Source organism: Schistocerca gregaria, chromosome 2, assembly GCF_023897955.1.
Source record: "Schistocerca gregaria isolate iqSchGreg1 chromosome 2, iqSchGreg1.2, whole genome shotgun sequence".
Taxonomy (NCBI): domain Eukaryota; kingdom Metazoa; phylum Arthropoda; class Insecta; order Orthoptera; family Acrididae; genus Schistocerca; species Schistocerca gregaria.
This window is the reverse complement of record NC_064921.1, coordinates 184,765,182-184,786,887: the sequence shown is the minus strand read 5'-3', so window position 1 is coordinate 184,786,887 and position 21,706 is coordinate 184,765,182. Positions and strand designations below refer to the sequence as shown.

The 21,706-nt window shown below is 40.8% G+C and overlaps 1 protein-coding gene across 1 annotated transcript in view; it reads left to right on the top strand.

Moving 5' to 3' along the window:
• The window catches only part of LOC126336648 (probable G-protein coupled receptor CG31760), a 1,468,739-nt gene that overhangs the window by 1,262,573 nt on the left and 184,460 nt on the right, over window positions 1–21,706 (top strand). The gene's annotated exons all lie outside the window — the stretch shown is intronic.

Genomic DNA, 21,706 nt, shown 5'->3' with positions numbered 1-21,706 from the left:
TGCTGCCTTCACTACTACATCCCTCAGAGCTACCCATTCTTCTTCTACTGTATTTCTTTCCCCTATTCCTGTCAATTGTTCCCTTATGCTCTCCCTGAAACTCTGTACAACCTCTGGTTCTTTCAGTTTATCCAGGTCCCATCTCCTTAATTTCCCACATTTTTGCAGTTTCTTCAGTTTTAATCTACAGGTCATAACCAATAGATTGTGGTCAGAGTCCACATCTGCCCCTGGAAATGTCTTACAACTTGAAACCTGGTTCCTAAATCTCTGTCTTACCATTATATAATCTATCTGATACCTTTTAGTATCTCCAGGGTTCTTCCACGTATACAACCTTCTTTCATGATTCTTAAACCAAGTGTTAGCTATGATTAAGTTGTGCTCTGTGCAAAATTCTACTAGGCTGCTTCCTCTTTCATTTCTTAGCCCCAATCCATATTCACCTACTATGTTTCCTTCTCTCCCTTTTCCTACACTCGAATTCCAGTCACCCATTACTATTAAATTTTCGTCTCCCTTCACTATCTGAATAATTTCTTTTATTTCATCGTACATTTCTTCAATTTCTTCATCTTCTGCAGAGCTAGTTGGCATATAAACTTGTACTACTGTAGTAGGTGTAGGCTTCGTATCTATTTTGGCCACAATAATGCGTTCACTATGCTGTTTGTAGTAGCTTACCCGCATTCCTATTTTCCTATTCATTATTAAACCTACTCCTGCATTACCCCTATTTGATTTTGTGTTTATAACCCTGTAGTCACCTGACCAGAAGTCTTGTTCCTCCTGCCACCGAACTTCACTAATTCCCACTATATCTAACTTTAACCTATCCATTTCCCTTTTTAAATTTTCTAACCTACCTGCCCGATTAAGGGATCTGACATTCCACGCTCCGATCCGTAGAACGCCAGTTTTCTTTCCCCTGATAACGACATCCTCCTGAGTAGTCCCCGCCCGGAGATCCGAATGGGGGACTATTTTACCTCCGGAATATTTTACCCAAGAGGATGCCATCATCATTTAATCATACAGTAAAGCTTCATGTCCTCGGTAAAAATTACGGCTGTAGTTTCCCCTTGCTTTCAGCCGTTCGCAGTACCAGCACAGCAAGGCCGTTTTGGTTAATGTTGCAAGACCAGATCAGTCAATCATCCAGACTGTTGCCCCTGCAACTACTGGAAAGGCTGCTGCCCCTCTTCAGGAACCACACGTTTGTCTGGCCTCTCAACAGATACCCCTCCGTTGTGGTTGCACCTACGGTACGGCCATCTGTATCGCTGAGGCACGCAAGCCTCCCCACCAACGGCAAGGTCCATGGGCCATGGGCTATTCTTTTTCTTCTCTTTATTACATATAGTAACTGCCTTTTCTCTCCCACTCTTCTCAGTACCTCTTCATTTTTTCTCTGTCCATCCAACTTATTCTTGCCATCCTCCGCCATGTCCAGATCTCAAAAGCCTCCAGCTTTTCTGTGTCTTTCTTCCTCATAGTCCATGTTTCAGCGCCATATAGAAGAATACTCCATACAAGAAATTTTATGAGTCTCTTCCAAAGTTCTCTGTCCAGACCACTGCAGAAAATTCTCCTTTTTTTATAAAACGTTTCTTTTGCCATTGCTATCGTTGTTTTAATCTCTGTTGTGCACTTCCAGTCGGTATCTACCCTGCTTCCAGGATACTTAAAATTTTGCACTTGTTCTAGTATTTCTCCATTGAGCATAATTTTTATTTCCTTATTTCCTGCTAGTGCCAATACTTTCGTTTTATTTGTGTTAATTTTCATTCCATATTTTTACCATTCGTTTCAATGGTGTCCACCAAATCCTGTAATTCCTTTTTCCCCGGTGGCTAGAAGGACCATGTCATCAGCATACCTCAAACACCCTACTATTCTTCCTCCAATTTCTATTCCTTTGTCATCTAATGAGCATTGGTCAATCATATTTTCCAAGTAGAGGTTAAATAGAGTAGGTGATAGACATCATTCTTGTCTTACTCCTTTTCCTAGTCCTATCCGGTTTGTACTTTCTCCTCTCACTTTAAACAAAACTTTTTGATTAAGATATAATGAGTTTACAAATCTTCTGGTTTTCCAGTCCACTCTCTTTTCCCTCATTATAGTCGCCAGCTTGTCCCAAACCATATTGTCAAATGCCTTTTCTAGATCGATGAAGCACATATATAGGTCTCTTCCTTTTTCAATAAACCTTTGTCCCAAGATTCGTAGGAGTCCTATTGCATCTCAGGTGCCCGTATTCCATCTATAGCCAAACTGCTCCTCACCAAGTTTCTTCTCCATTACTTTTTCAAGTATTTTATTAATTGTTTGGCTGCATGTGAAATGACGCTGATTGTCCTGAGCTCGCTGCATTTCTTGGTTCCTTGTTTTTTTGGGTAATGGAATCATTACTGTTGTCAGAAAGTCCTCAGGCCATTCACCACTGTCATATATTTTATTACATAATCTCAATATTTCTCTTATTCCATCTTGGTTCAAGCATTTTAATATTTCTCCCGGTATCGTATGTGTACCTACCGCTTTGCCATTTTTCATTGCAGCTATGGCAGACTTTATTTCTTCCATTATGATGGTTGGTCCTTTCTCCTCATCACTTATGCTGTTGTGTGATTCAAGTTCCAGAGTTTCTGGTTTGCTATTTGCGTCATATAGCTCTTTTAGATATTCTTCCCATCTCTGGCGGACATCGTCACGATCTTTGTACACTACCTCTTCGTCTTTACTCAAAATTTCCATAGTAGCACTTCCTGCTCTGTTTTGTTCCCATGTCATAGTCTTTACTCTGTTGTACAGTGAGTCGGATCTTCCCTTCCTGTCCAATTCTTCAATTTCATCACATTCCTCTTTTAGCCATTTTTTCCTAGCCTGCCCTGTTTCTCTTCGCAATTCATTTGTTAACCTTCGGTATATCTTTCTTGCATCTTCAGTCCTCTTGTTTCTCAATTTTCTTCTCTCCCCCATCTTGGAAATCATTTCTTTGGCGACCCATGGTTTTTTTCCCTTTTCCCTTTTACATATCATATTTTGCTGTCCTGCTTTAATGATTCCTTCTTCCAGCATATTCCAGTACTCGTTGGCATTATCAGGTAGTTCTTTGTATAGTAATGTGTTTAGAAACTCCCGAGACAGCATTTCTGTAATTTGTTCTTTGTTGGATCTTATCTTCTTTAGATCCCACTTCTTCACCATGGTCGCCTTCTTCAGTTTTTTCACTCTTAGTTCTATTTCTGCCATAAGTAAGTTGTGGTCACTATTAATATCTGCATCTGGTAATGTGTGCACCTTCTTGATTCCATTCCTGTATCTTTCTTCTACCAGTATAAAATCGATTTGGTTTCTGTATTTATCCCCATGTGATTTCCAAGTGAAGAGCCTCCTCTTGTGATTCTTTAACCATGTGTTTGCCACTATTAGCTGCCTTTCCCTGCAAAAGTCAATTAGCCTTTCATCTCTATCATTTCTCTTTCCAAGACCATGAGTGCCCACTATGTTTCCCTCTTTCCCTTTTCCCACAAAGGACCCACAACACCAAGTCCCCTGACGGTAACGCTACCGCTGCGCTGCGTAGGTGGGCGCTCTGAGGAAGTAAAACGTGAACGATAAACAGTAGAACAAGAAGCTTCTGAAATACGATGCTACAGAAAAATACTGAATATCTTACGGCTACATAAAATTACTTCAGGAGGTACTTAATGGAAATGGGGAGAAAAGAAGTCTGTGGCGCAATTTGACCAAAAGAAGATACTTTGATAGAACATATTCTCAGACATCAAGGAATTGTCAATTTCGGTGTGGAATTAAGTGCGAACGGTAATAATTGTAGACGGAGACCAAGTCTCGAAAACAGCAAGAAGATTCAAATGGATGTCGGTTGCAGTAGTTTCGCAGACATACACAGGCTTATGCATATAGACAGTCGTGGAGAGTTGCATCAGACTACATGTGTCACAAGTCGCACAACTTAAGCTGCGGAATTATTTTTCCATCAGTCTTCTGGCTGGATTGATGCGAACTGCTATGATTTCCATTCTTGTTCCAACCTCTTAATGTCTGAGTGCCACTTACACACATTGTCTTCTATTATTCGTTGTAATATTGCAGTTACTGGTTTTCACTGCAATTTTTACCCTATACTGTTGTTTCTAGTACCGTATAAGTTGTTGACCGCTGTCTTGTCACATGATCTACCGACCTATCCGTACTTCTAATTTAATTTTTCTCCACATTCTTCTACTCGCTAGTTCTGCTTAAAACCACCTAATTTTTAACATACTTTTTTAATACAGCGTCTCAAACATTTCATTTGTCTTCTGGTTTTCCAACATTTCATTATTAAATTCGGTACCATATTGCGCTCCAGATGTACATTCTCAGAAATTCGGTTCTCAATTTATAAGATGTGTTTGATTCTGGTTGGCATCTTTTGACGACAAATGTTCTTTTTGTCTGTGCTGGTTTAGTTCTTATGCCCTCGGTGCTTCTTTGAAAATAGACAGAATTTTTTCATTTTGTGCACTACAAGGCCCCATTTTCGATATTAATTTTGTTACCTACCTCAATCCATGTGCTCCTTAATACTTCTGTATTATTTTGATTTACTTTCAACGTATATCCAGTGCTCAACAGATTATAAATTCCATTCAGAAGTCTTGTAATGCTTGCTCGCTTTCACACTGCATAAGAAGTTTTGTTTGGCAAATAATTTGTATATCTCATTTCAAATTACAGCATTTTATACTAATTCTCTTATCGAAAATTCTCCTCTAAAAATAGCCTATTATTCTTAGAAACATTTTCTTGATTGATTGTCATTTTAGAACTTCACTGTTCGCACTGATTATTTGTCATACATGATTTACTGCAATGAAGCCTAAAAAGTGAAAGGTGGCTGGAGTATGTGTGTAAAAGCACCAAAAAACTGACACTTTTAAATTGACCATGCGTAAAAATCTCGACAGTTGGCTCAAAAGGAACAATGACGATAATATTTAGAATTCTTTCTTTTGGAAATATGTCTTTTTGTACATACCCTTGATGGATTATACCTAAGCGGATTCAGTTGCTAAGCTCATCGCAATTCCATTGTCTTCTAATTCTCTACGGAACAAGTCTAAGTAACATAAGTTTGTGAACTGTGAGGTTAAATCAGAGTAGTTCGGTGGGAGCATATAAAACACCTGTTTCACTCGATGTAGTGAACCATAGAAACGTCCAGTTAAAGTGTCTTCGTATATAGCTGATTTGCCTGAGACGAAGTTTCACATTTTATATGACATTTTAATATTTCTATAGATCATGTTCACCCGTCAACATCCTTCATGTATGTTGTTTAATGTTGTGATGGGAGGACACGCTTGAGAGTGAGTACAACCTTTTTGGAACGAATGAATCATGAAACAGGCAACATCACGAAACGGACTTCTGCAGTGTGCAGAGTACCGCCAGAAACATCGATCACTCGATGCAGTGCGCTGTACGAAATTTACTCCCTCGACAGCCAGACTTTGATCAGATTGGACGGCTCAGCGGCAGCAGCGAAAGTCCAGCTAATGGCCCGTGGCACAGCTTTCCGCTCTAGGCTGGCGTGCGATCTGGTCAGGGACTTTCAAACGCCTGCCTGGGTCATAGAGGTACCGACACGGAACGTTGCACTTACTTGTTCTCTCTCATTTCTCTCCGCTGAGGCGAAGGCCTTTTGTGATAGAATGTTGCTATCACAGTCCCGTCGATAGCGTCTCGGCAATAATGCTGAGAATAAGCTCGTATCAGCAGAATGGCGTCAGATTGTCCAAAAAGCCCTGTGGGAGCACTGGACGTTACGGAACCTACATTTCGTAACCCTTCACTCTGTTGTATAATCGTATGCGAACGGTCCTGTGGTGTATTCTCAAACTACCGTCCCTCAGTATTTCTTTTCTCTTACACGTGCCGCCACTTTCACCGTCAGTGATAATTTGTTCATATGAAGTAGGTTGCAGATAGTGAAGCGAGACGAAAATTTAATTGTGGTAGGGGACTGGAATTCGATAGTATGAAATGGAACAAAATGGAAACTAGTAAGAGAACGTGGCTGGGGAAAAGGAATAAAAGAGGAGAGAGGAACGAAACCGGAAGTTGCCTAGCAGTGTTTTGTACGGATGACAATGTAATAAGTGCTAATACCTTGTTGGTCAGCCTACGTAGCTCCTTGGTCAGCTACTATGCGGATGACCCGGGTTTCATTCCCAGTATTGCTGGGAATTTTTCCATGGCAGGAGGGTTGGTATGGGAAGGAGTCAGCGTCGTGAGAATAACTGAGGAGCTCCTTGAACGAGAAGTAACGGCTCCGAAGTGAAGAAAGGCGACAATGCCTGGGAGAACCGTGTGCTGACCCGTCCTTTCCACATCGCACGGCTGTCGGTCGGGTCTAACTGGCCCATGAAGGTCAGGATAAGGAGATTTGCTTTGCTAATGCACTGTTTAAAAATCGTGAAAGAAAGCTGTATAGAAGGAAGAGGTGGGTGTTGTTGTGGTCTTCAGTTCGAAGACGTATTTGGTGTAGCTCTCCACACTGCTCTATCCTGCACAAGCCGCTTCATCTTCGAATAACTTCTGCACCTAAATTATTCTGAATCTGCTTACTGTGTTCATCTCTTGGTCTCCTTTCAGGATTTTTAGCCCCTACAGTTTCCTCCAATACTAAATTGGTGATCCCTTGATTTCTAAGGACGTGTCCTACCGATACCTTCTTCTAGTCCGGCTGTGCCGCAAATTCCTCTTCTCTCTAATTCTGTTCTGTACCTTCTCATTAGTTACGTGAGCTACCCCTTTAATCTTTCAGCGTTTTTCTGTATCACCAAATTTCAAAACCTTCTACTCTCTTCTTGTCTAGGTTGTTAAGTGTCCGTGTTTCACTTTCACACATGACTACACTCCAGACAAATACCTTCAGAATAGACTTCCTAACACTTATTCGATGTCACAAATTTCTGTTCTTCAGAAATGCTTTTCATGCTATTGCCAATGTACATTTTATATGCGCTCTACTTCGGCCGTCATCATCTATTTTGCTGCCTAGACACTAAAACTCATCTACTACTTTAAGTGTCTCGTTTCCTAACCTAATTCCCTCAGCATCACATGATTTAATTCGACTACATTCCATTATGTTTTGTTTTTGTTGATGTTCATCTTATATCCTCCTTTCAAGGCACTGTCAATTCCGTTCAAGTCTCTTCCAAGTTTTTTTGCTTTCTCTGACAGAATATAAGTGCCATCGGCAGTTCCTAAAGTTTTTATTTCTTTTCCCTGAACTTCTACTCCAAATATTACTTTGGTGATAAGCTACAGCTCTGTCTCACTCACTCTGGACCACTGCTTCCCTTTCATGTCCCTCGACTCTTATGACAGCCTCCTCGTTTCTGTACAAGTTGTAAATAACCTTTCGTCTCCTGTATTTTACTTCTGCTTCCTTCAGAATTTCAAAGACAGTGTTCCAGTCAACTTTGTTAAAAGCTTCTTCTGAGTCTACAAATGCTATAAACGTAGATTCTCCTTTCCTTAACCAATCGCTTAAGATAAGTCGTAGGGTCGATATGGCAAGTAATAACCCTGACGCAGAATTTGAAGCTTTTAAGTAGTTGATCTTATTTAGTATTATTTAGACATTACTACGTTTCTTCGTAGTAATATCATTCTGCTTTCAGCGCTCCCATCTTTTGCGACTTTCTAGCACAGAGGTCCCGACAAGATAGCGTTTTAAAACAAGCGCCAATCCCTCGTTGTACCAGTAATATACTCGCCTACAAACCTACCTACTTCTAAGGCAAATACGTATTTCATAATAAATGATTTCAATTTTTATAACACGCGAACCATGCCGAAGCACTAAGTAAGCGTGTAGTGCCAGCAATTCGCCGCGAAGACAGCCCAGCCTGTTCCTCTCCCCCCCCCCCCCCCCCCCCGTCAAAACACACACAAACACACACGCACTCTCTCTCTCTTACCCCAACCATCCGTATGTTTAGTGCAGATAGGTGGAGATTCCTTTGTGTGCTACTCCCTCCCTTGAAACCTTGTCAGGGTGTGGAGAAGAGGCTTAATGTACGATAACAATTAACGACCACATTTATATTTACTGTAATTTTATTCGTGTAAAACTTTTAGCTACAAAACTGAAATAGTGATTAGTATAAGCAAAAATGCACAAAAGTAGCAAACATTGTTTATTTTTTGAAAATCGCAGAATTTAGGTATCGTCTATAGAAATTTAAGCCTTCCTAACTAAAAAGAACGATTTTTTTCCATAACTTTTCCAAATTTTATCATTGGAATCAACTGAATTTCATTTCTTATTGCTGTTTTCAGAGCCTCTTAGTTGTTGGTTTTAGACTTTATATAACCCCACAATAAATGTCTGGGAGGCCAATGTAAGTCACCAAATCTCGAAACACATGTTCAAAAATGTCTTTTGGAATAGTTTCCTTGTCTAAGGACTTTCGTGGCTTCTTGAAACGTCTTGATGAAAGAAAATATTCCCAAATTAGGAGTTCTGACTCTTTACCTCAGAAGTTAAATATTCTCTATTTGTAACGGTCGCCATTAACAATTAAAGTAATACTATTTTCGTTTCAAAAATCTATGAGCTTCTTATCCTTGGTCTTCATACAGCGCACCATACGGTAACTTTTATGCTGTGGAAAGGGCGTTCACGAATTTCACATGGGATTTGTCAAGACCATGATCAAACTTTCTGTTTATTTACGTAACTGGATATAAGGAAGTGTGAATAAAGGTGTACTCCTACAGAGAAGATAACAGCAACCAGCCACTTTTTAAAGTGCTATTCATTATTTAAACAGCGTCGTTACCGGTTTCGAACCGACAGATTCATCATCAGATAGCTCGTTCACATTAAGATACATTTTACATTAGCTTTCACTTTTTGATTTCCCAAATGATAATATTCCTTGGGTTGGTGGTACCGTTGAAAAATCGGCGCCGTTACATTCCAGAGCTGAATGCTTGTTTTCATGCAGCAGCGAAATGAAGCACTTCCATATATGCGGTGAGTGGTGCTTTACATTATGTACATGTATACACATAATCTAAAGCAACCACTCACGGCATATGTGGTGAAACTTCTTCGTGTGTGAATGGTGCTTTACATTATGTGTATAAATATACAAGAGGCGTTCAAAAATAAATGAGCCGGAGGCATAATTACAGAAACCAGTACCTATATGTTAGAAATATTGACCCTGGCTGTTGAGACACTTGTCCCACTGTGACAAAACATGGTGAACGGGTCTCTCATAAAATTTCCGGGGCTACGATGTTAGCCAGTTCCCCACGTACAGCTGGACGTCGCCGTCCACACGAGTGCAGGAAAGGTTATGCTGACGTTCTTCTTTGAGCAAGATGAGCCCCTTCTGATTCACTTTCTGCAGCACGGGACAACAGTGAATACCCAGCGTTACTGGCAAAACCTTGACCACTTTTCGCCAAGCGAAGAAATAAAAGCGACCAGGCAATCTAACCTGTGGGGTCATTCTACTCCACGACAATGTAAAGCCTCATGCGGCCAACACAGTCGCGGCACTCCGGCAGAAATTCAAATGGGAGGTTCTCTGACCTCTCTCCACGTGTTTACGCCATTTTTGGTCCCCTTAAAAAGACTCTGAGCGGCAGGCGATTCACCTCGGACGATGGCATCCAGCTGTGCGTACGGAACTGATTAACATCGCAACCCCTGGAATTTTATGAGACAACCATTCACCGCCTTGTGTCACAGTGGGACAGGTGTCTCAACAGTCAGGGTCAGTAGTTCTAACTGAACGCCCCTTATACATAAATAAAGTCGTAACGACAGCACTGAAACGTAATGGCGCGGATTTTTCAGCGGCACCATCACCTCAAGGAAATTTCATTATTTGGAAAAACAAAAAGTTAAAGGTAACGTAAAATATATCTTAATGTGAACGAGCCATCTGAAGATGAACCTGTCAGTTAGAAACTGGTAACAGCGCTATTGAAATAAATATATAGCATTATAAGAACTGACTAGTTGCTGTTTATCTTCTCTTTAGGAGTCAACCTATATTTTGTATACAGCTACAGGCTCAGATTGTCAGTTTTCGACAAAACAGTGAATCATCAGTCATTATGATCCTCTCTCAAAAAATCTGATAAGCGAAGTCACGAGTAAATCAATATAGCACCAAACGATTTTGAGACTAGGCTTATTTCAACCTGTGGCATATCTAAAGTTCAGACTTTTCTTCATAATATTATGCAGTATTTCTCCATTGATGCAAACTTCTTGTGCTAACTTCGTTGCAGATTTCTTAGGGCTGTTTGTGATTTCCAGCTCTCGTCCTGTCAACGGTTTATTTACTGAATACAAGTCTATTACCACCCATAAATGTAGTACCAGTTACAATGTCACTGGTTCTACGACACTCAGCATATCACCGAACTGAGTTTCGGGAACAACATGCAATGACACTATACGTACCGCCAAACCTGCTTTGAGAATCGATAACTGAGTTGTTAACAGCAAAATTGAAATTCTACTATTTCTGTTTGCTGTTGTGTACTCCACCTTCCTATTTTCTTCAGTAAATTTCACAAACGTTTTTTCTATCTTCACCTCAAAAGCGGCAGAAAAATTTCAAATTTGAATAGCCGTAGTTAGCGAGGAGCTGGCAACGGCAAGGTGCCAGGCTCTAAAAAATAGCATAAGGACCTGAAAAGAGAATTTATTTATTAAGAGGTATTGCATATATTTATTTATTTCCCTAGTAAACCATTAGTAAGTCCAAGAAATGTCAATAAATAAAATCAAAACGACAATATAATTTTAGAATTAGAAGACTGAACAATTAATTTGGTATAGCCAACTGTTGAGTTCGACCTCTTCAGTAGTTCTGTTCCGGCTTAGGTAAAGGAGCACATATGAACGAAAACAGAGAGAAAAACCTTTCCATTAGCAAATATTACATATAAATAAAATTAACATGAATGTGTATTTAGTTACCAGCCGATATTAAAGGACTCTGTAAAACAAATGGCTAACCATAAAAGATGTTTAAATAAAATTTAATAAAAGAACGCCCAGTTGTCATCAACGACAAGTAATATATTTAAGTCTGCACCGTGGGCTGCAGAAGAAAACCAATCAGCGAGAAACGTTGAGAGCAACATGAAAATATTACATTTGACAGAAAAAAGAGCTACTATGAATCTATAAGGGGAACACAAATACACACACACACGAAAGCATCTGATAATAATCTGCAATGGTCAATATTATTCTTGATACTAAATATTAATATATTATAATGCACTCTCATCACCATCTGAGGATTTCATATACTTCCTTGTCTACATTTTTTTGTCGTTTTGTAAAATAATTTTTTAACGTTTTAGTTAAGAAAATTTCATTTACCTATCTGCTTTAACGTAAAATACTTTTTCAATTTAACACGGCAGTAATTTACACTTCCTTCGCCAAAAAAAACACGTCTTTGTATCATAGTATTGCAGTATCTTCGACACTCGTATACATAGTAAACTCTGTATTTGTTTTCATGTGCAGCAGTTACAAAAATGTGGAACACATATGTTTTGTGACGAAAGGAAAGTATTTTTTAATGCAAGCCAACGTTCTCGTATATGATGGAGAAAATACATACATCAAACGTCATTCGGATAAAACTTCAAAAACAAATGCTCCAGATGGATATTTCACGTAAGTCGTATTCTAACAATGTGTAGCGCAACCATCTTGGTTACACATTTGTAACTGTGGGTTATTGTTTAAGCCTACTTTACAGGACGACACTAGGTTGCAGGCAACTGCACTACCGGCCACTACGCATGCACGCCGTGCGTTTGCGCAACTCGTTGGTGAAACTGAATTCTTCCGGCGTATTCCATCTTGGGCGACACTAGTTACATGAGTTTTGAGGTTATGTGTGTTCGTAGACTGTAGACAAACTGAAATTTGAAGTGGGGAACGGAGAATAATGTTCGCTTTTTGGATATCTATGCTTTGCATAGTTGTTTGTGAGATTTCAGTGATGCTGATTACAAAACTGAGCAACATATTTCTGCAGCTGAGACCGTCGTATGCGGTCATAACGTAGATGGTTTGACAATATCTGAGCTGCAGGGCAAAATTTATTGAGTTAGAAGCACATATACAACTGAATTAAGAAAAACACAGACAAGTGTAATTCTAGCTGTGGCAATGCTCTCGTCTACAAGACTAAAATCCCATCGTTCGAGTTGCCCAGCTCTTTGTTAAGAAATACTGTTGACACGAGGGAAGGCTATAGAAATTCAAGAAGCTGCATTCATTATTCCATATTCATCTATTTAAAACGTCGCTGCAGTGCTCCCCATTCACATATGTTAGAATTTTGAAATATTGCCACTTTACAGAACTATCTTCAGGATAGTAGTTTGCAAACCACTCTCTTCTTAATGCGGCCTGGTTCGCATAATTATTGTTGCTAATGTTAATAACTATTACTGTTAATGTTAATAATTATTGGTGTTAATGGAATAGCGTCATCAACAACTGAAACCGTATCTTATAGCATGCCGAGTGTTCTCGATTGTAATGCACGCAATATGATATGTAATTTCTTCTGTGGCGACAGTGCTTCATTCATTACAGTACCTTTATTCTTGTAATTAACGTATCTTGTATATCTTATAATTAAGTCTATTTTGAAGCAACGTGAAAGCTCTGGTGACATCCTAAGATAATTAAAAGAATATCTTCAATCTTCCGTTATAAGTTATTGCAGCAAGGAGACTGAGTACCCGAGTTGACATCTTTTCTTCATCAAGTCACGAATCGAAACACGATTGTTATATTTTTCTTATGCAGCGATTCCACGCAACAAACTTTAACTCCATAAAAACTCGTGTGACGTGCATCTGCCAAAATTTTCATTACAGACACGACTCAGGGACCCACAAAACGACGAAACTGTAGTGCATACTGGTGTCGCCGTGTCTACAGTCATATATGAAACCACTTGCGTGCAACTCACTCCACGCAACGAGTAGCGCAACCCAATGTCGTCGTGTAAACTAGGCTTTACGTTCATGCGTTTGACGAAAGCAGGAAAGCCGTCTGATGAGAAGCCGTATATATTCGAAACCAGCACCGCTATCTTTGTATAAGGTAACCTAAAGCCAATTTGTGGCTGGTTACTGTACACCGTCAACAGTTTATTTCATATAATAGTCACGGTCACCAATCATGTCTGTATTTGACAAAATTGCACCAGGATATTTATAACATGAACAGGTACATGCCATTAGCAACGAACGGGGGTTGGGTTCATATTCCGTTAGAAAGGCATATAATAAAATTTTAAACAATAACACGCACACAACTTTCACTAAGGCACAAAACCGAATCTGCCTTTATGCTGAGCACACATTACAGGAACGACTAGTAATATTCATAAATTATCAAGAGAACACAAAGGCCACAGAAAGAAATAAGCTTGGAGTAAATGCAAGTTTATCAACATGACTACCGACAAACGCATCTTAACAACACTGGGGTTAACGGAAACACAACACACACAGATGGTAACCACTCGGCACGACAGGTAACTACAAATAGCTTCATGTAGAATTTACTCACAAAGATGGTCACAAACTGCCTGTTTGTTAAGGATCCTTTTTCTCACGAACAGATAGACGAATCAAGTCCATATGGCACAGATAGTCCACCCTGCCTGTACTGTATGTGTATGTGACACAACACACTCAGAACCAAGGTCGTCTTCCACCAAAGTCGAGTGTCACATTTCTCAGGCATGTAATCCACAGATCAGTAATGTAAAGTCTCGCTCTAGGTGCTACTCACACCCGGCAACTGATCGCTGCGGCCATGCTTCATATAACTGCCAGGAGCCGCTGTTGAATGGTCATCCTCCTGTTATCAGTCGGCAACAGCTGATGCCGAGTTGATTCTGTGCGGTGTTAAGTCGACCTGACGAATCACGTGCGTATGCTGTTTCTAATAGCGCTTTTGATACGTATCGGAGGCGTGCAGTCGTGGACAAAACGAGCGAGACCCCTCGCCTTTTCGTTATGCTGATCCGCACAGCTTTAAAGTCTACCACCCGAAATTTATCAGACTCTTTTCAATCATGTGTAAGACTATATTAATGCTGATAAGTGTGTTAACCACAACACCTAAATACACTCCTGGAAATTGAAATAAGAACACCGTGAATTCATTGTCCCAGGAAGGAGGAAACTTTATTGACACATTCCTGGGGTCAGATACATCACATAATCACACTGACAGAACCACAGGCACATAGACACAGGCAACAGAGCATGCACAATGTCGGCACTAGTACAGTGTATATCCACCTTTCGCAGCAATGCAGGCTGCTATTCTCCCGTGGAGACGATCGTAGAGATGCTGGATGTAGTCCTGTGGAACGGCTTGCCATGCCATTTCCACCTGGCGCCTCAGTTGGACCAGCGTTCGTGCTGGACGTGCAAACCGCGTGAGACGACCCTTCATCCAGTCCCAAAAATGCTCAATGGGGGACAAATCCGGAGATCTTGCTGGCCAGGGTAGTTGACTTACACCTTCTAGAGCACGTTGGGTGGCACGGGATACATGCGGACGTGCATTGCCCTGTTGGAACAGAAAGTTCCCTTGACGGTCTAGGAATGGTAGAACGATGGGTTCGATGACGGTTTGGATGTACCGTGCACTAATCAGTGTCCCCTCGACGATCACCAGAGGTGTTCGGCCAGTGTAGGAGATCGCTCCCCACACCATGATGCCGGGTGTTGGCCCTGTGTGCCTCGGTCGTATGCAGTCCTGATTGTGGCGCTCACCTGCACGGCGCAAAACACGCATACGACCTTCATTGGCACCAAGGCAGAAGCAACTCTCATCGCTGAAGACGACACGTCTCCATTCGTCCCTCCATTCACGCCTGTCGCGACACAACTGGAGCCGGACTGCACGATGTTGGGGCGTGAGCGAAAGACGGCCTAACGGTGTGCGGGACCGTAGCCCAGCTTCATGGAGACGGTTGCGAATGGTCCTCGCCGATACCCCAGGAGCAACAGTGTCCCTAATTTGCTGGGAAGTGGCGGTGCGGTCCCCTACGGCACTGCGTAGGATCCTACGGTCTTGGCGTGCATCCGTGCGTCGCATGGTCCGGTCCCAGGTCGACGGGCACGTGCACCTTCCGCCGACCACTGGCGACAACATCGATGTACTGTGGAGACCTAACGCCCCACGTGTTGAGCAATTCGGCGGTACGTCCACCCGGCCTCCCGCATGCTCACTATACGCCGTCGCTCAAAGTCCGTCAACTGCACATAGGGTTCACGTCCACGCTGTCGCGGCATGCTACCAGTGTTAAAGACTGCGATGGAGCTCCGTATGCCACGGCAAACTGGCTGACACTGACTGGGGCGGTGCACAAATGCTGCGCAGCTAACGCCATTCGACGGCCAACACCGCGGTTCCTGATGTGTCCGCTGTGCCGTGCGTGTGATCATTGCTTGTACAGCCCTCTCGCAGTGTCCGGAGCAAGCATGGTGTGTCTGACACACCGGTGTCAATGTGTTCTTTTTTCCATTTCCAGGAGTGTATAAGATATAAATGAAAGAAGAAACGCTAACTAGTAAGAACTGTACTAATAAAAATGAATTCAGCCTATCGGGACAACATAACTGTTTTAGTAAGACAAAGTACCCCAGATCGTTACGAATTAGCAAAATATTATGCGCATTCGGCCTCGAAATGGTCTGTGTCAATATTCAGACCAGTCATACTTGATTACCGTTGCTGACCTACTATGAGAGTGTGCAAATTTAGCAATGCGTAAAGATTCATAAAGAAATTCAGTTAAAAACCATTCAGTGTCACACTTAAGTCAGTTCAGTTGTTGACAGAAGCGGGAAAAGTAGACAGTAAAAAGTATGAAATTCTACAAGAGTTTCATATCGACATCCACAGGCCGCCGGTACAGAATAAAGGTAGCAATAAAACGTAATGGTGGCACGAGAATTTCATAAAATTGCTTTACTGATAGTCTATCTGCCTCCATCGAGATAAGAACCGAAAACAAACCTGACCTCCCTTGCAGTAGCAAACACCTTTCACTACGCTAGCAGAAAAAAATGGCTCTGAGCACTATGGGACTCAACTGCTGTGGTCATCAGTCCCCTAGAACTTAGAACTACTTAAACCTAACCAACCTAAGCACAACACACACATCCATGCCCGAGGCAGGATTCGAACCTGCGACCGTAGCAGCCGCGTGGTTCCAGGCTGAAGCGCCTAGAACCGCGAGACCACCGCGGCCGGCGCACGCTAGCAGACAACCCAGGTAAACAGACCTGTATTATTACCCCATACATTAATAAGCCGGCAATTTCGCAATGGAAATGGCTAAATGATCAGCAGTTTCTGTTGCATAAAGCTTTCTAGATTCAAAAACATCTATTTTCTTCTTTTATGTCACCGCTTATGTGACAATCATTCGGGATGATTATCGAAATAACAAAATCCTGTTGTCAGCGAGTAAATTTAGTAGGATAATTCTGCACCAGGAAATACACGGTGACATAGCTTGCAAAAGTATTCTACAATGTTTCGAATTCTCCATTAGACTCGCCACGAGCAGCAAACGTTCATTAGCCTAAGTGTTTCTTATGCTAGCTAGCAATGGGAATGCTCTCACTTCTAAAACGCGGTGGCATTAATACTGGAATCTGAATTACCACGTGTATAAGCAAATGGAATTTATTTGCATTCCTGTACACGTGATTTGGATCGAAAGCGTACCTACGATTAATATGCTGATGTATCTACTGCAACTAGAACATTTCGAATAAAGAGTAGTGGGAATTATTTATGCAGCCCTCATCTTCAGTAACTGTTGTAGCTATTGTCGTTGTTAGGATTTCGTCACCTAAATCGGTAAAAACTTTCTTGACCGTCTATCTGTCTACCCAGCCCTTAAAACCCGTTTACCTCGAGTACGGGTAGATAATTAGCGGAAACATATGCTCACTTCCTGTGGTATACGGTCCCTTGGTTGTGTAAAAAAGTGAGCTTCTATGTCAACGCAATGTAAAGATGCGGCTGTTGAAGTAAAGAAAATTTACGCGAAAGGTAAAAAAAAAAAACAATGGCTCTAAGAACTATGCGACCGTCCACTGCTATAGTATTCCTGCTCGGTATGGGATCCTTGACAAACGTGATTGACGGTGCACGTCAGAAACGTCCAAGGAACGGTAGCACGATTTGTAATGTCACGAAATAAGGGAGAGAGAATCCCATATTTGATAAGTGGGTTGGGGTGACATTCATGAGGGCTGATTGCCTGGGTTGTCTGATAGCGTAGTGAAAGGTGTTTACTACTGCAAGGGAGGTCTGGTTTGTTTCCGATTCTAATCTCGATGGAGGCAGACAGACTATCAGTAAAGTAATTTTAAAAAATTCTGGAGCCCCCAATACGTTTTATTGCTACCTTTTTTCTGTACTGGCGCCCTGTGGATGTCAATATGAAACTCTAGTAGTATTTCATACTTGTTACTGCCTACTTTTTCCTCTACTGCAGTAACTGAATTGACTTAAATATGGCACTGAATGACTTTTAACTGAATTTCGTTATGAATCTTCACGCATTGCTAAATTTGCACACTTTCATGGTAGGTTAGCAACAGTAATCCCGTACGACTGGTCTGAACGTTGACACAGAGCGTTTGCTGCCGAATGCGCATAATATTTTGCTAATTCGTAACGATCTGGGGTACTTTGTCTTACTAAAACAGTTATGTTTTCGCGATAAGCTGAAATTCATTTTTATTAGTAAAGTTCATGCTAATTAGCGTTTCTTCTTTCATTTATATCTTATATTTACGTGTTGTCAGCATTAATATAGTCTTACACATGATTGAAAACAGTATGACATAGTTCGGATAGTTTTTAAGTTTCATGCTTGTGCATAGTATGTTGGTAGCACTTTGTCGTCTTGCCTGCTATGCTGTGTAGCAGACTTTAAAGCTGTGCGAATCAGCATAACGAAAAGGCGAGGGCTATCGCTCGTTTTGTCCACGACTGTACCTGGCTCAAAATTCGTACCACATAACATACAGTGTAGATGTGGCCATTAATTAATTAATTGCCATTCTGTAATAATATGAGCATTAACATTACTAATTCAGGATTGACGGAATGTTTCTCCCTTTCTTGTGTTCCGTGCCTCAATCTATAATAACGCAGCCCTCATACGATCGCTCCCTTGTTTGTCTGTCTGTGTATATGTCTGTCTTTTAAGAACCCTTTTTCTCAGGAACAGATCGACGATCAAGTTCCGATTTACACGTATTACATATTTACGTCTGCTGTCCCGTGGAGGTGTAAAACTTTCAAGCTTCTATGTCACTTCAATCAAAATGATAAGACCATTTATATCACACATTTTTACACGCGAAAACTCACTCATCAAAAGATGTGGGATGCTTCCTGTTGACCAAGAATCATGAAATTTGGCAAGATGCAAGGTTTCGCAATACAAGCTCAGTACAACATCCAAAAACTACCGCAGGATCTTTTTTTCTCATTGTTTACCCATATGTCTGTCTGACCGTCTTTGAAAACGTCTTTTTCTCTGGGACAGGTTGGCGTATCGAGTTCAGATTTATGTCACATATTAAAGTTATGGTTGTTTGGCGGTACATATATAATGTAACCCTGAAGGAAAAGGATTGAGCATTTTGTTTAAAGATAAGTCTCTATACTGAGAACAGGGAAAAATCATTGCGATATATATATATATATATATATGGGACTCGAGAATCGAAATAATTTTTCCCTGTTATCAGTATAGATCCTGGCATATATATATATATATATATATATATATATATATATATATATATATATATATATATATATATATATATATATATATATATATATATACAGAGCCACCGAGGTTTGATGTTACTACCACTTTGGCGGTATGAACGTTGTGCTATTGTGTTTTACTTGATGAATCATAATGAACACATTCCGACATTTGTTTGTCTGCTGTTGGTAAACGTTGTTGTGGCGCAGATCGTTTTAGATTATAAGTTTAACACACTTTTACCTGAGAAATTAACGAAAATTTTTCGTTAAATAGTTTCGTTAGGAATTATCATGTATTTATCCAATGAAAGAACAGAAAAAATTAATGTCACCTCTAAATTTTAATTATGGAGATAAAAAAGACAGTGTTGTAAAAGTTTCTTAAATTTAATGGATTTACGCATTCCTTATTTAAATTAAATTTTAACATTGTCTGTTTGCTGCTGTTTGCCGCTGTGTGGTTATTTGTGTTTTACGACTTTTTTACGGATGTAATTAAAAACAGAACCAAAACGTAACCATCTTCAAGATTCAAGGCCACCGTGCCACTAGAGATTCTAACACAGAAATTGTTCAAACATTTGATGTTGATTCAACAACCGTTAGAATTTGGATACATTCAGGTGATTGTAAAGTTAGTAACAGGAACAGAGTTAGACGACCAACAAAACTCCCACAAAAAATTAAATTAAATGTGACATATGGCAAAGGACATGGCGCTGGTAGTCGAGCAGCTGACTGACAGTAAGCACAGCAGACCATCGGTACGACAACAGTAAAAGATAGACAAAACATACTTACGTAGTAAAAGGGAACACCCACTGCCGTTCTTTCGATTTTATTTATCATTTGTCTTTCAGTTTAATAGATTCAATACACCATGTTCAAGCTTGAACTGACGCTGTAGGGGTTAATTCCAATACTTTACGATTCCATCAGTGGCCAACGTCTATGAATTGGTTTCCGTGGACTATAACAGCGATGTTGTGTCTCGTGCCATCAACTAGTTGGTAGATGATAGTTGTAGTTAAGCTTCTCAGCGTCAGTTAAGGCCTGAAGATGGTGTATTGAATCACCGAAACTGGTAGCCACGCAACAAATAACATCGAAAGGACAGCTGTGGGTGCTCCATTTAGTTACATAAGTGAGCAGCCGAAGTCCCTCAAGCCTTCAATCAGAAGGCTGGGCACACAGAAACATACTTATGTCCAACCATCATAACCCATGCTGTCAGAAAAAAATTGTTGATCATCAGGAATTTTGCAAAAGAAGAATTTCTGATGGTTCCAACGATTCCTACCCTGAAGAAAAGAGGAGAAGGATGAGCATTTTGTTTAAAAAGTAAGTCTCCACTATAGCTTTATGCAGAGTCGAACAATCAAAATGCCTAATCCTATACATTATCCAGAGAAAATCTCCCCCAGTCCCCATACGAAAACAAGACAATATTGACTGCTGGAATCTGTGACTGAATTGCACGCGGCTGATACAAAAAAAGACAGTCAGCGTTGGTGATTGTCAGAAAAGGATTGTTCCCGTCTTATGCTGAAGCAGTCCACGCAATGGTCTTTTCCCAAAGCCAGACAACCCTCTTCTTATGGAAGACGGAGCAACAGCTAACACACCCAAACAACAGTGCCTCTGCAGAGAACATTCGTTGTTGCTTGGAAAGACTGGCCTGGAAGCAGTCCAGACCTAAATCCTATAGCACACTCGTGGGCCAGGCTCCAGGATTCAGGCTTCAAAGAACCTTGTACACGCTACAGAGACCAGCTTATTTCACGTGTTCAGAACTGAGCCACCGCTGTAGAGACGACAGTGACGGTGGAGAGGTTTGGCTGTCGAGTTGGCAAATGCTTTCATAATCGGACACTCAGTACAAAATACTGAAAGAAATGGGCACATGACGGCCCAGATCATGCATTCAAATGTGTTAATGTGATTCTTTTACAAAAAATTTATTGTTGTTGTGGTCTTCAGTCCTGAGACTGGTTTGATGAAGCTCTCCATGCTACTCTACCCTGTGGAAGCTTCTTCATCTCCAAGTACTAACTAAAGCCTACATCCTTCTCAATCTGCTTAGTGTATTCATCTCTTGGTCTCCCTCTACGGTTTTTACCCTCAACGCTGCCCTCCAGTGCTAAATTGGTGATCCCTCGATGTCTCAGAACATGTCCTACCAACCGATCCCTTCTTCTACTCAATTTGTGCCACAAACTCCTCTTCTCCCCAATTCTAGCCAATACTTCCTTATTAGTTATGTGATCTACCCATCTAATCTTCAGCATTCTGCTGTAGCACCGCATTTCGAAAGTTTCTATTGTCTTCTTGTCTAAACTATTTATCCTTCACGTTTCACTTCCATACTTGGCTACACTCCATACAAATACCTTCAGAAACGACTTCCTGACACTTCAGAAAAACTTTCCTTGCCATTGCCAATGTACATTTTCTATCCTCTCTACTTCGACCATCACCAGTTATTTTGCTCCACAAATAGCAGAAGTCCTTTACGACTTTAAGTGTCTCATTTCCTGATCTGGTCCCCTCAGCATCACCCGTCTTAATTCGCCTACATTCCATTATCCTCGTTTTGCTTTTGTTGATGTTCATTTCCTACCCACCTTTAAAGATCCTGTCAACTCCGTTCAACTGCTCTTCCGAGTCCTTTGCTGTTTCTGACAGAATTACAATGTCATCGGCGAACCTCAAAGTTTTTATTTCTTCTCCATGGATTTTAATACCTACTCCGAATATTTCTTTTGATTCCTT